This window comes from Bos grunniens, chromosome 1 (assembly GCF_055505025.1).
Source record: "Bos grunniens cultivar Pamir isolate PY7600 chromosome 1, Bosgru_T2T1.0, whole genome shotgun sequence".
Taxonomy (NCBI): domain Eukaryota; kingdom Metazoa; phylum Chordata; class Mammalia; order Artiodactyla; family Bovidae; genus Bos; species Bos grunniens.
The window spans coordinates 52,746,847-52,762,264 of record NC_141165.1 but is presented as its reverse complement, the minus strand read 5'-3'; the positions used below and the strand labels follow the sequence as shown (position 1 = coordinate 52,762,264).

At 35.7% G+C, this 15,418-nt stretch overlaps 1 long non-coding RNA gene across 1 annotated transcript in view; it reads right to left on the bottom strand.

Annotated features, from left to right (window-relative positions):
• The window catches only part of LOC147379452 (uncharacterized), a 39,248-nt gene extending 34,109 nt beyond the window's left edge, over nucleotides 1-5,139 (bottom strand). Inside the window, exons 1-2 of the long non-coding RNA XR_015133165.1 lie at nucleotides 4,375-5,139; nucleotides 3,867-4,016 (exon numbers count right to left, since the gene is read on the bottom strand). This is a non-coding gene — a long non-coding RNA (uncharacterized LOC147379452). The remainder of the gene's footprint in view (nucleotides 1-3,866; nucleotides 4,017-4,374) is intronic.
• Between the last annotated feature and the right edge of the window lie 10,279 nt (nucleotides 5,140-15,418).

The following is a 15,418-nucleotide window of genomic DNA, read 5'->3' as shown; positions in this document are numbered from 1 at the left end:
ACTGGAGTAGGTTGCCATTTCCTTCTCCAGGGGATCTTCCTGACCCAGGGATCAAACCCAGGTCTCCTGTATTGCAGGCAGACGCTTTACCATCTGATCCACCTAGTGACCTCTATTTAAGTCTTTATCATATGGAGAAGTTATGCATTAGTGCAATGGGGAAAAAAAGAACACAGAGCTACTCTACTTGCATGGACTGATCTTATTTTAAATCTCATAAATTACATTCTTTCAAATCTGCTTACAGCCTGTGAAAGACCTTTTTAGGTAACTTGTATCATCTGAGAAAGATGCCTTCTAAGCAAAGTTCTTTGCTTGGCCTCTGCAAGTGTATGTTACTATAACATCTGATCCCAGGAATGAAGAAGATTTCAAGATTATTTGACATCCACAAGTTCAATGATACAGAAAAGGCAGGTGTTGCTAATGAAGGAATAGGACAGCATTTGCCAACTCCTCCAGATGCTTCTCCTTATAGCCAGATGAAGCCTCACAGCAAGTTTTATTTTGTCCAGATGCTACATGTTTAAAGTTTTGGCAAAACAAGGGTAAACTAGGTCTATGATCCAGATAAAGTTAGCATTCTCTCTCTCTGCCTTTAATGTCCATATCAGGTTATCAAAAATGAGTTCCAAATTCAGAACTACTTTGTTGACCAAATTCACCTAATAGTATATGACTTAAGGTTCTGTTCTGATTGACTATAGCACATCAGCCACTGTACAGACCAAACAGACATATTAAATAAAACAGTTTATGCTGAATTGCTACACATGTACACAGGAGTTATTGTCACTAAAAGATTTAGATTTAACATTTGGATCTTTTTCAGACTTCTTAAAAATCAAAAGTTACTTATCTTTTTTTACCTCAAGTTATACATCTTCAATCATCAATTTATGTCTGGAATCTCCCTATACGCATCTCATAAATGTTCTATTTTCTCTCGTGGTGGGAAAGCATAGCCATTCAAGTCACGTGAACAGATGTGCAAAGCTGGCTTTTTGAACTTACCTGATACACCTGGACTAAGTATGTAGATTTGACTTCCAGTCTTAACTGGAGTCTTGCTAGAGCTAATAACCATCCTATTACACAACTGTTAAATGATTAAATGAAATAATATGTAAAACATGTTTTATAGTGCCTTCTAGTATTATCTAAAAACAATATATTACATATATTATGACATTAAACAAATCTCAAATCTTTTTAAATAAAAATACATTGAACTAAATGAAGCAATGCTTCTATGCATACCTCACATTTGAAATGACTATTTAAATGTTTTATCTGTATGAACAGAAAATACCATATTCATGTGTAAAAAGGATGTAATAAAAATTGAATTTTAACTGAATAGGATTCCAAAGTTATTGAAACAAAGTAATGAACAAAAATAGGAGCCTGAGTTATATAAAAAAGCTCAAAATCATTGAAGGAGGGACAATGGTTATATAATGTGTACTTTAAATCATTAAACAGTTGGATTCCCCATCCTTTTTTTCCCATTTGCTTGTATTTCTGCATCTCACAATTTATATGGAAAAAAACTAAAGACCTAATTCATGCTCAGGTAGTGTATCTAAAAGTATACATGTATTGATGAGAATTTATAGTTAACCATTAAATGCCAATAAAGAAAATAAGCCTTTACATAAAATATGCATGTATTACAGTTTTTCATAAATACTTTTTGAGGGTTACAGTCAAATTAAATCTTACATTTCTTCTGTTAACATATTTGCATTTATTAATTCAGTATTATAGTTAATAGTTGAAATCACTTAAAAATAAAAATACATAAACCTAATTTATGCTTAATGGGCCTATGATAGTTCCACTTTAGATTTATTTCATCCCTGTCTCATCAGTACCTTCCATACAACAAATGCAACCTCCATTTGCTTCATAGCCAGGAAAAAAATGAACCTGGGCCAGCGTATCGGAGAGCTAAGGTACTGCTGGTGGAGAGACTTTTTTTTTTTTTTTTTTAAATAAAATCATCTTCATTATGCTAACCAATTCAGGGCTGGTTTGTAGCAGGAGTGTCATCTTTGGATTTGTTATCAAAAGGACGCTGAGGGGAAAATTTATGTAACATTTGGCTAAACCAATTCTCATCATTTTCAATTTTCCTGAGCTCAGTTAATTTATGTGCCATGAATTCAACTTTGGAATGTATATTTTTAATCCCAGGACAAACTGTTCAGAATGTCCCAAATAACCAGAGCAGTTACTTAAACTTGAACAAACAAATTCAAGCTCTGGAAAAGAGAAAGATAAAAGATAAAGAAAGATAACAGACATTGTTTTCACCTGCATATGGAAAAGGTGGTATGCTGCTAAGTCGCTTCAGTCGTGTCTGACTCTGTGAGACCCCATAGACGGCGGCCCACCAGGCTCCCCCGTCCCTGGGATTCTCTAGGCAAGAACACTGGAGTGGGTTGCTATTTCCTTCTCCAATGCATGAAAGGGAAAAGTGAAAGTGAAGTCGCTCAGTCGTGTCCTACTCTTCGTGACCCCATGGTCTGCAGCCTACCAGGCTCCTCCGTCCATGGGATTTTCCAGGCAAGAGTACTGGAGTGGGGTGCCATTGCCTTCTCCAAAAAGGTGGTATAGTAACATCAAATTGCTCTACAAAACTTCAAGACTTCCCAAAAAATCAGGTTAAAAACAATGGATTCTATGTAAGTTGTTCTTCTGTCTGCAAATCTTACTGTTTATATTCTCCAAAAGAAAGGTATAGTCTAAAATATTCAGTGAAAAGTAAAAACATTGGTTCTGCAGAATATTCATGGAAACTATTGTATTTTAATTTAAACTGTATGAAACTGTCATTACATAGGTCAAAAATGTCAAACAGTAGTTTCATGTTTCAAATGTGATAATTTCATCTTTACCAGTTTATATAATCTGTATCACTTTTCTGCTGAGCTTGCATCATTAAGTCAGTGGTCTCAAAATTTTGCTGCACATTGGAATCAGCTGGGAAGCTTTATAACCTACTAATGCCTGATTTCCATCCCTAAACATTCAATTTAATTGATATGCGGTGTAACCTGGGCATCAAAATTTTAAAAATCTTCTCTTCTAATGTTCAACAGTGGCAATGTTTGAGAATCAGTCTGCTACACTGTTGGTTTTCAATATTTATTTGATTAAAATTGATGCAAGAAGCTATTTAAAATTCAATATTAATGAACTCCATTCTATGAAATTCTGGTTCAGAAACTCTAAGGTTTCTTCTTGAACTGAACTCTAGAAAATCAGATAGTCCAATTACCATTTTTGTAGATGTTTTGTAGAAATATCTAGATCTGTGTTTTGGACTGCGGATGCACTCAAGTTCATCCAATGAAATCAATGAATTGATAGAATTAATACAGAACTCCTGATTTTGAGGCCAGTGCCCCAATTAAAAATTTCCACACATAGTTCTAATATGCTGCTAGAGATGATATACTGTTGGTTTGCAATTTCAGTTAAATATAGTTATAAAAGCCACAACTAAAAACAGAAACAGTAGCCTGAGCTCTGCAATTCAATTAGTAATCATAACTTGGGACAATATACTGAAAAATAGCATATACATTGAATAACAGCAGAAACCTCATGGTTATAACTGTTATAACTGAATGAGGAAAAAATTAAAAGTCTTAAGCATGATACGAAAGTGTTTATTATTCTTTAGAAAACAGCAGCAACAACAGAAAATGTAGTCAAGCCTTTTTTTTTTTTTTTTTCCAGTGGCCAAATTCCTATATACTCTGTTCTTACTCTTACCTACTTTGATAAAGCTCCAAACTCCATCAATATTTACAGACAACAATGAAATTATTATTTTTTTTACAAAAACTTCTTACCTCTGTCTTCAGGACATCAGTGTATTGGTTTTTCTGTTACCTTACTAGATGTCTTTTTCTCACTGTGAAATGCTCCAGAGGTTAGTCTTCAGAATTCTCCTCATTATCATCAGTCATTCTCCATGGAAATTATCTCATCCACTTCTACAACTTTAGATATTATTTCTGTGTCAGCACCTCTGAATATTATTGCTAACTGCAAACACACAGTCATTACTCAATCATATCCAATCTAGAACTGCTCCTCACTTTCCTAATCCCCATTTAGAACCATCCACCACACAGCCAACTCCCTTTCCAGAGCCTCTCAAGAGTCCCCAGAAGTATGCCCTCCCTTTCTGCTGCTGCTGCTAAGTCGCTTCAGTCATGTCTGACTCTGTGCGACCCCATAGAGGGCAGTCCACCAGGCTTCCCCCACCCCTGGGATTCTCCAGGCAAGAACACTAGAGTGGGTTGCCATGTCCTTCTCCAATGCAAGAAAATGAAAAGTGAAAGTGAAGTCACTCACTTGTGTCCGACTCCTGGTGACCCGATGGACTGCAGCCTAACAGGCTCCTCCGTCCATGGGATTTGCCAGTCAAGAGTACTGGAGTGGGGTGCCATTGTCTTCTCCTCCCTTTCTGCAGCAAACTACATAAAATTTTGATTGGCTTCACCTGTCTTCCTAGAGCTAATTCTCTTTCTTTCGTGGTCTTGCACAGCAGGATAACCAAGTGGTGAAGTGCATGCATGCTCAGTCATGTCAGACTCTGAACTCCATGGACTTTAGCCCACAGGCTCCTCTGTCCATGGAATTTTCCAGGAAAGAATACTGGAGTGGGTTACTATTTCTTACTCCAGGGTATCTTCCAGACCCAGGGATCAAACTGGTTTCTCTGGTATCTCCTGCTCAGTGGTAAAGAATCTTCCTGCCAATGCAGCATATCCAAAATAGCCATATATCCAAAAGATGGATCCTCTCATGGAGACTTTTATTTGCTTTTAAAATTTTGCTTCCTTTTAATCACTGCTTTTTTTTTTTCATTCGTTAAGCCTGTATATTCAAAACATGTATCCACTTTAAAAAATTTCTTAAGATAAAATAATTCTCTTTCCAAATTCTTTTGCCTTGGCATCTGTTTAAATCTAGAAATGTCATATAATAGAAATAAATGAAATAAATATAAAAATTATCTCATAAGTGAACAGTTCCTATTCTTTCTATATTTTAAAGAATCTTTTAAATATTGCATAAAATATAAATTATCCTACAACTATATGGAATCTCTCTGGAAACACCTATTTTGCTATTGCATAGTGGGTAATAGACTATATATGTAATAGATAGGGCTGGAAAATGAAACATGTGATTGGTTAAATTAAAGTTCTGCCCTTACAGCAGCTGCCATTATAACTTCAAATGGCTTGCTATAGGTAGACATTGATGGTTCAACTAATTAAAAACAGGTGGACTATTTGAACAGGAAGGTCTGCCATTCCTAGGTTAGGCTGTTAGTGATAATAAGATCATTCACAACAGCAGGTGTTTAAAATGCCATTTATGTGTGTGGAAAGAGATGTGTTGGGTATAGAAAGTTATTTTTAATCTGTTCAGGATGTTTTTCTCAATTTGGGAAATTAGGTTCTGTTTAAATATGATCTAAAGGTGGTATCTCTTCTGAAATTCAACTGATTACACAATTCTTTAGCATAGAGATGCATAAATGGACATGGTCACATATTTTGATAATATATAAGCTGTTTATTTTTATAGTTATGTACTTAATCTAGGTCCTTAAAATATAACCCAGTAAGCAGTTATATTTCTTATACTTTGGCTCAAAATGGAATATAATCAGTAAGGTGGGCATAAAACCCAACCTGTTTTTTTGTGTGTGTGTGCCATTTTACTGAGTCAAGGAAACGGACAAGGAGTATATGTAATTGTGTAAAATAAGTTGTTGTTTACATTTTGACATAACTAGTGATTTACATTTTAATGAAAAGATACAGGCTGGCACTAGGTACACTATTTTCACTTATGTAATATAATATCCCAATTGTGAAAATTAAAATGAGTTGCTTTCTGTGTTTGAGTGACCTTGCTTAAGCCTTTTATGTGTGGCAAGATTCTTTTTACCACTAGTTTTGTTAAGTGAAGAAATATCCACAACTTGGAAATAAAGCAAGCAGATGACAGCATGTCCTCTCAATGTCATTGTTTAATAGGTTCACTCTAGAATTATTTAATTATCTAGGAGAATGCACCTGTGTTTTATTTTGCTATTTACTATTCTATTAGATCCCTGTAACTGTGAAATTAAATGTTAACTTACAGGTTTCTGTCAGGTGGAAAAGATAAGCCTAAAGGACTCAGGGTTTCACTTTTAAGGCTTAAAGGACAGTTTTATTTCTATTATCAAATACTTTTCAAGAACCCTTTGATGATATAAATCTCTCTTCCTTGAATTAACATTTGAATCAGTATTATCATTTTATTGGTTCCCTTATTGATGAATGAGGTTAATAAAATTGTTGAAATATTCTTATTCTATACTTATATAAAGAGTCTTGCTTTTAACTCTAGAATATTACTCTTCAACAGTTTAGTAAATTCTGCAGAGTAGACTTGCCTGCCAGAAAAGATTACATTGAGTCCCCTGAGAATAGTACTTGATGGCTCATCTCATCCTGGCTCCCAGAGTAATTCCCAAGGGGCATTAGGACTGTTAAGTCCTTGATTCTCTCTTTCTGTTATTTTTCCTCATTTTGGGTTGTTTTACATTTTGTTTCAGTTCTAGTCCAAGTTTCGTTGTAGTTCTGATTTGTTTAGGATTGAAAAATTATTCCTATCTGGTGGCAGCACAAATTAGGATTCTGCTTTTATGAGCTAATTTCTTAGTGGTCTAGTCTGTGTTGAATGAATGATGGATGTATGTTATCTCTTGGGTGAAAGCTACTAGAGAATCCTGCTTGGTGATCTTTTAAAATTGCTTTCTATATGGGAGAACAAATCAATTGGGAAAACAATGCCCATGCCTCCTGGAAGGGAAAATACGGCTTTGAAATCTGGATAAAAGAGTTATGTTTCTGTAATTATTTCGATCTGCTATGGATGTTTTAAAATGTAATGGCATAAGTCCTGTGTCCCTAGGTCCGAATTGATATGGGTCTTTATCATTTTATCTTGTGAGTTGAAACATTATCCTAATCTGAGAAATTATTACTAAATTAGATTATAAAGGCTCAAATTCAAGTAGTTTTGTATTAAATGCTTTGTAAACAATAGAGTTGGTATAGGTCTAATATTTCAAGAAAAATTGAAAATAAACCTATTTGGAGATATTTTAATTTAAGAATATTAAACTTTAATATTTAACACTTTTACAGTATAAGACATATAAAAATTACTTTCTTAGAAATTTTAACCCCAAGAACTTTTTTATATGAAAATGCAAGTTCTAATAAGTCTCCTGATAACCCAGGGCATATTAATAATTTTTATTAGAAAACAGTTTTTCCTTATGTTTATCAGTGTGGAGTATGTATATTAAGTTTATAATATGTAGGATGGTGAAAAAGTAGAAGTATATGTTCAATAAGATTGAGTCATTATTCTGCAAAATGTCTTTATAATAGTAATTATGGTTTGTAGTATGTTTGCTAGAAAATTTCTAAGATCACTCCTTAGTTAATTTAAAAATTTAGACTAAAATTAATAAGTATTTATTTTTCTTTTTTATTGAGTTAGAAATGCACAATATTATATAAGTAACAGGGGTACGATATAGTGATCCATAATTTTTAAAAGTTATACTGCATTTATAGTTGATGCTGTGAAAGGTCTGCACTCAATATGCCAGCAAATTTGGAAAACTCAGCAGTGGCCACAGGACTGGAAAAGGTCAGTTTTCATTCCAATCCCAAAGAAAGGCAATGCCAAAGAATGTTCAAGCTATTACACAATTGCACTCATCACACAAACTAGCAAAGTAATGCTCAAAATTCTCCAAGTCAGGCATCAACAGTATGTGAACTGTGAACTTTCAGATGTTCCAACTGGTTTTAGAAAAGGCAGAGGAACCAGAGATTAAATTGCCAACATCTGTTGGATCATCAATAAAGTAAGAGAGCTCCAGAAAAATATCTACTTCTGTTTTATTGACTATGCCAAAACCTTTGACTGTGTGGATCACAACAATTGTGGAAAATTCTGAAAGAGATGGGAATACCAGACCACCTGACCTGCCTCTTGAGAAATCTGTATGCAGGTCAGGAAGCAACAGTTAGAAGTGGACATGGAACAACAGACTGGTTCCAAATCAGGAAAGGACTACATCAAGGCTGGATATTGTCACTGTGCTTATTTAACTTATATGCAGAGTACATCATGAGAAATGCTGGACTGGATGAAGCACAAGGTGGAATCAAGATTGCTGGGAGAAATATCAATAACCTCAGATATGCAGATGACACCACCCTTATGGCAGAAAGTGAAGAAGAACTAAAGAGCCTCTTGATGAACATGAAAAAGGAGAGTGAAAAAGTTGGCATAAAACTTAACATTCAGAAAACTAGGATCATGGTATCTGGTCCCATCACTTTATGATAAAATAGATGGGGTAACAGTGGAAACAGAGGCTGACTTTATTTTGGCAGGCTCCAAAATCACTGCAGATGGTGACCTCATTATGAAATTAAGACGCTTACTCCTTGGAAGGAAAGTAATGACCAACCTAGACACCATATTACAAAGCAGAAACATTACTTTACCAACAAAGGTCCGTTTAGTCAAAGCTATGGTTTTTCCAGTAGTCGTGTATGGACATGAGATTGGGACTATAGAGAAAGCTAAGTGCGGAAGAACTGATGCTTTTGAACTGTGGTGCCGGAGAAGACTCTTGAGAGTCCCTTGGACGCCAAGGAGATCTAACCAGTCCATCCTAAATGAAATCAGTCCTGAATATTCACAGGAAGGACTGATGCTGAAGCTGAAACTCCAATACTTTGGCCACCTGGTGAGAAGAACTAACTCTTTAGAAAAGACCCTGAAGCTGCAAAAGACTGAAAGCGGGAGGAGAGGGGGACAACAGAGGATGGGATTGTTAAATGGCATCACTGACTTAACGCACATGAGTTTTAGTAAACTCCAGGATTTGGTGTTCGACAGAGAGACCTGGCGTGGTGCAGTCCATGGGGTAGCAAAGAGTCAGACACCACTGAGTGACTGAACTGAACTGATAGTTATTATAAAATATTAACTATATTCCCTTTGTTTTACAGTATATCCTTGAGCTTATTTTAGACATAATAGTTTGTACCTCTTAATTCCTTAACCATGTTCTGTCCCTCCCTCCTTCCTCTAGTACTAAAGTGAAGGGAAATCGTTCAGTCATGTCCAGCTCTTTGCGACCCTGTGGACTATAGCCCACCAGGCTCCTCTGTCCATGGGATTCTCCAGGCAAGAACACTGGAGTGAGTTGCCATTTCCTTATCCAGGGGATCTTCCCAGCCCAAGGATTGAACTCAGGTCTCCTGCATTGCAGGCAGACTCTTTAACCTCTGAGCCACCAGGGAAGCCCTCCCTCTAGCACTGATAACCTCTAATTTGCTCTCTATGAGTCTGCTTCTTTTTTATTATAATCATTATTTTGCTGTATTTTTTTTAGTTTTCACATATAAGTGATATTATATAATATGTCTTTCTCTGTATGACTTATTTCACTTTGCACAATGCCCTCAAAATCCATTCATGTTGCTGCAAATGGCAAGATTTCATTCTTTTTATGGCTTAGTAGTATTCCATTGTATGTATATACCACATCTTCTTTATCAATTCATGTGTTGATGGACATTAGAATGCTCCATAACTTGGCAACTGTAAATCATGTTGCTGTGACTACTGGATTGGGAAGATCCCCTGGAGGAGGGCATGGCAACCCATTACATTACTCTTGCCTGGAAAATTCCATTAACAGAGGAGCCTGTGCATTTACAGTCCATAGGGTCTCACAGAATCAGACACTACTGAAGCTGCTAAGCAACAGTGACTACTGGAGTACATGTATCATTTTAAATACCAAAAATGAAATTGTTGGGTCATTTGGTAATTCTACTTTTGTTTTCTTGAGAAACCTCCATGCTGTTTTCCACAGTGGTTGAACAAATTTACATTTCCATCAACAGTGTCTGAGGAATTCCTTTTTTCTACTTTAACATCAATATTTGCTATTTATGTTCATTTTGATTATAGCCATTCTGACAGTAAGGTGACATCTCACTGTAGTTTTGATTTGAATTTTCCTGATGATTTGCAATGTTGAGCATTTCATATGGCTGTTAGCCATCTGCATTTCTTCTTTGGAAAAATCTTCAGATCTTCTGCCCAATTTTGAATTGAGTTTTCTTTTGATGTTGAGTTATATGTGCTATTACTATATTTTGAATATTAAACCATAATCAGTCATATAATTTGTAAACATTTTATCCTATTCAGTTGGCTGTCTTTGTTTTTAAAACTGTTTCTTCTGCTATATAAAAAATTTTAATTACATACCATTGTTTATTTTTACTTTTATTTCCTTTAGGAGACAAATTCAAAAATATATTTTCACAATTTATGTCAGGGTATGTTCTCCCTATGTTCTCTCATGGAGTTTTTATGGTTTCTAGTTTTACATCTAGGTCTTTAATTCATTTTTAGTTTATTTTTGTATGTTCAGTTCAGTTCAGTCGCTCAGTCGTGTCTGACTCTTTGCGACCCCATGAACCAAAGAACGCCAGGCCTCCCTATCACCAATTCCCAGGGTTCACCCAAATTCCTGTCCACTGAGTCAGTGATGCCATCCAATCATCTCATCCTCTGTCATCCTCTTCTCCTCCCGCCCTCAATCTTTCCCAGCATCAGGGTCTTTTCAAATGAGTAGGCTCTTCTCATCAGGTGGCCAAAGTATTGGAGTTTCAGCTTTAACATCCGTCCTTCCAATGAACACCCATGACCAATCTCCTTCAGGATGGATGGGTTGGATCTCCTTGCACTCCAAAGGACTCTCAAGAGTTTTCTCCAACACCACAGTTTAAAAGCATCAATTCTTCCATGCTCAGCTTTCTTTATAGTGCAACTCTCACATCCATACATGACTATTAGAAAAACCATAGCCTTGATTAGACAGACCTTTGTTGACAAAGTAATGTCTCTGCTTTTTAATATGCTCTCTAGGTTGCTCATAACTTTCCTTCCAAGGAGTAAGCTTCTTCTAATTTCATGGCTGCAATCACCATCTGCAGTGATTTTGGAGCCCCAAATAATAAAGTCAGCTACTGTTTCCACTGTTTCCCTGACTATTTGCCATGAAGTGATGGGACCAGATGCCATGATCTTAGTTTTCTGAATGTTTTTGTATGTGGTGTTAGGTAATTTTCTAATTTCATTCTTTTACATGGAATTGTCCATTTTTTTTAATATAGCACCACTTATTGAATATAATAATCTTTTGGTAATATTTAAGTAAGCTAAGGGGTTTCCCTGGTAGCTCAGATGGTAAAGCGTCTGCCTGCAATGCAGTAGACCCAGGATTGATCCCTGGGTTGGGAAGATCCCCTGAAGAAGGAAATGGCAACCCACTCCAGCATTCTTGCCTGGAAAATCCCATGGTTGGAGGAGCCTGATAGGTTACAGTCCACAGGGTCACAAAGAGTCAAACAAGACTAAGCGACTTCACTTCCACTTCCAAGTAAGCTAAAATGTTAATGCTTTAGTTACTAAGCATAATTTATATATATATATTTATACTTATAGAAGATAGCTGTATATTTAATATATACAGTTACATGTACTTATATTTGTATAATAAGTATTTATATTTTGTGTAATATATATGATGTTCATTTATTTATATATAAAATATATGTATTTATAAAAACCATAAACATACATATAACAAATTAAATAGTGTTTTAGACATCAGTTCTTATTTTTATATGTTGTAGAATAGCAAAATTCTTGGGCTGTATTTGGGACTATTTTCATTTTTTCCACTTTAACAAGGTACAAAAGTGACATATGTGGCTATAAAATGTTATGCCATATGTATGCTAATCTGCAAAATAAATTTTGAATTTTAAATAATAGTTTTAAAATATTTAAGATTGTAAAAATTGTACTAACATCAAAAAGCTGGAAAACTACTGTGATATACTATATTATATAAACTGATGGAAATATTTTTTGAATGGTTCCTGACTCTTATTGAATCAAAGAAAATTCAAATCATATAAATAGATATTTTACTGAACTTTTCTACATAAATATACAATTGTGTGTATATTTTCATTAAGAGTCTGCCCTTTCTTTATCTTTTATCATTAAATAAATCGATTTTGCAGCCAAAGTCATAATTAGAGTGTCACCTAAGCATACTGCTAAGTCATATCAGTTGTGTCTGACTCTGCGACACCAGAGACGGCAGCCCACCAGGTACCACCATCACTGGAATTCTCCAGGCAAGAACACTGGAGTGGGTTGCCATTTCCTTCTCCAATGCATAAAAGTGAAAAGTGAAAGTGAAGTCGCTCAGTCACGACCCTTCACGACCCCATGGACTGCAGCCTACCAGGCTCCTCCATTCATGGGATTTTCCAGGCAAGAGTACTGGAGTGGGTTGCCATTGCCTTCTCCACACCTAAGTATAAGCCTCATTTAATTAAATATGACTAGCACACCACCAAAGAACAAGGATTGAATTTATAACAAGCTCTAAAAGAAATATTAAAAGGAGCAAAGTGTAAGGCAGGACACAGTACTTTCAAATGAGCAAAAATGAAACACAATATTACAAAAGAAAGTTTAAACACAAGATTTTTTCTAATATACTACAAAAAATAAATCAGCACAAGCCTAAAATTCCAAGTCATTAAATAAAGGAAAATATAAGAAACAAAATATAAAAATTTAGAAAGATAAAATTGGGATATAGAACTTGGAGAACTCCAATAAACAAAATAATAAAAGTTTTGTAGGAAGTTCTTTAGTCATAAGGAAAACAATAGCAGATGGAAAAGCGTACATTCAGAAGTAAGTAGAGCACACACACATACAGATAGACACACATATATATTCACATCTAATATTCTTATGAGATTTAAAGTATATGTTGTATTAAAATACATAATAAATGCACAATGCTTAAAATTCTTCAAGAGAGGCTTCAGCAAGTTCAAGTGAACTGAGAAATTCCAGATATTCAAGCCGGATTTAGAAAAAGCAGAGGAACCACAGACCAAATTGCCAACATCCACTGGATCATAGAAAAAGCAAGAGAATTCCAGAAAAATATATGCCTCTGCTTCACTGACTATGTTAAAGCCTTTGACTGTGTGGATCACAACAAACTGTGGGAAATTTTTAAAGAGGTGGGAATACCAGACTCCCTTACCTGCCTCCTGTGAAACCTGTATGCAGGTCAAGAATCAAGAGTTAGAACCAGATATGGAACAATGGACTGATATAAATATGGGGAATGAGTATGTCAAGGATATATATTGTCACCCTGCTTATTTAACTTATATGCAGAGTACATCACTCAAAATGCCAGGCTGGATGAAGCACAAGCTGGAATCAAGATTGCCAGGAGAAATATCAATAACCTCAGATAGGCACATGACACCAGCCTTATGGTAGAAAGTGAAGAGGAACTAAAGAGCCTCTTGATGAAGGTGAAAGAGGAGAGTGAAAAAGCTGGCTTGAAACTAACATGTAAAAAAAATAAGATCATGACATCTGGTCCCATCACTTCATGGCAAACAGATGGGCAAACAATGGAAACAGTGATATTTTATTTTCTTGGGCTCCAAAATCACTGGATATGAGAGATGGACCATAAAGAAAGCTGAGTGCTAAAGAATTGATGCTTTTGAACTTGATGTTGGAGAAGTCTCTTGAGAGTCCCTTGGACTACAAGGAGATCAAAGCAGTCAATCCTAAATGAAATCAATCTTGAATATGCATTGGAAGGATTGATGCTGAAGCTACAATATTTTGGCCACCTGATGTGAAGAGCCAACTCATTAGGAAAGACTCTGATGCTAGGAAAGATTGAAGGAAAGAGGAGAACTTTACAACAGAGGATGAGATGGTTGGATGACATCCCTGACTCAATGGAGATGAGTTTGCACAAGCTCTGGGAAGTTGTGAAGGACAGGGAAGCCTGATGTGCTACAGTCCATGGGGTCACAAAAAGTCGGACACAACTGAGCAATTGAACAACAACAACAACAAAGATACAATATTCTAGATTCTTGCTTTGTTTGCGAAACGGTGAGAGGCATTGATATTAGGCTCTAATAAGTTATAATAAGAATGTATGTTTGCATGTTTTTGATAAAAAAAAACAAATGATTTGACTGACAAGGGCTTACCTTCAAAATTATTTAAACAGTTTATAGAACTCAATAGCAACAACGACAACAACAACAAAAAAGAAAACAATTTTTAAAAATGGCAAAATACCTTTATAGACATTTCTCCAAAGACATAGAAATGGCCAATAGGCATTTGAAAAGACACTCATTATTACCAATAATTAGAGAAATGGAAATCAAAACTACAATAAGATTCCACTTCAGAGCAGTCAGAATAGCTAGCAGTATAAAGTATACAAATAACAAGTGCTAGAGAGGATGTGGAGGAATGGAAACTCCCCTCCACTGTTGGAATGTAAGTTGGTACAGCTACTATGGAAAACAGTATGGAGGTTCCTCTAAAGCTAAAAAAAAAAAAAAAAAAAGAGTTGTCATATAATCTAGCAATCCTACTTATGGGCATATATCTGGAGAAAACTATAATTTGAAAATATACATACATCCCTATGTTCATACCAGCACTATTTACAATAGCCAAACAAGGAATCAACCTAAATGATTATCAATTGATGAACAGATAAGGAAGTGATACATATATACATTGGAATATTACTTAGTAAAGAATAAAGTATTGTCATTTGAAGTAACGTGATACACCTAGACATTATCATACTAAGTAGTTAAAAAGAGAAGGACAAATACCATATGATATCCCTTACATGTGGAATCTAAAAATGACATAAATGAATTTATATAAAAAATATAAACATACTAACAGACATAAAAAACAGACATGGTTGTCAAGGGAGAGGAGTTTGGGGATTTGTAAATGCAAATTATTATGCATGAACAATGGTACCCTTAACAAGAGAATCAGATCAGATCAGATCAGTCATTCAGTCATATCCGACTCTTTGCAACCCCATGTATCGCAGTACGCCAGGCCTCCCTGTCCATCACCAACTCCCGGAGTTCACTCAGACTCACATCCATCGAGTCAGCGATGCCATCCAGCCATCTCATCCTCTGTCGTCCCCTTCTCCTCCTGCCCCCAATCCCTCCCAGCATCAGAGTCTTTTCCAATGAGTCAACTCTTCTCGTGAGGTGGCCAAAGTACTGGGGTTTCAGCTTTAGCATCCTTCCTTCCAAAGAAATCCCAGGGCTGATCTCCTTCAGAATGGACCGGTTGGATCTCCTTGCAGTCCAAGGGACTC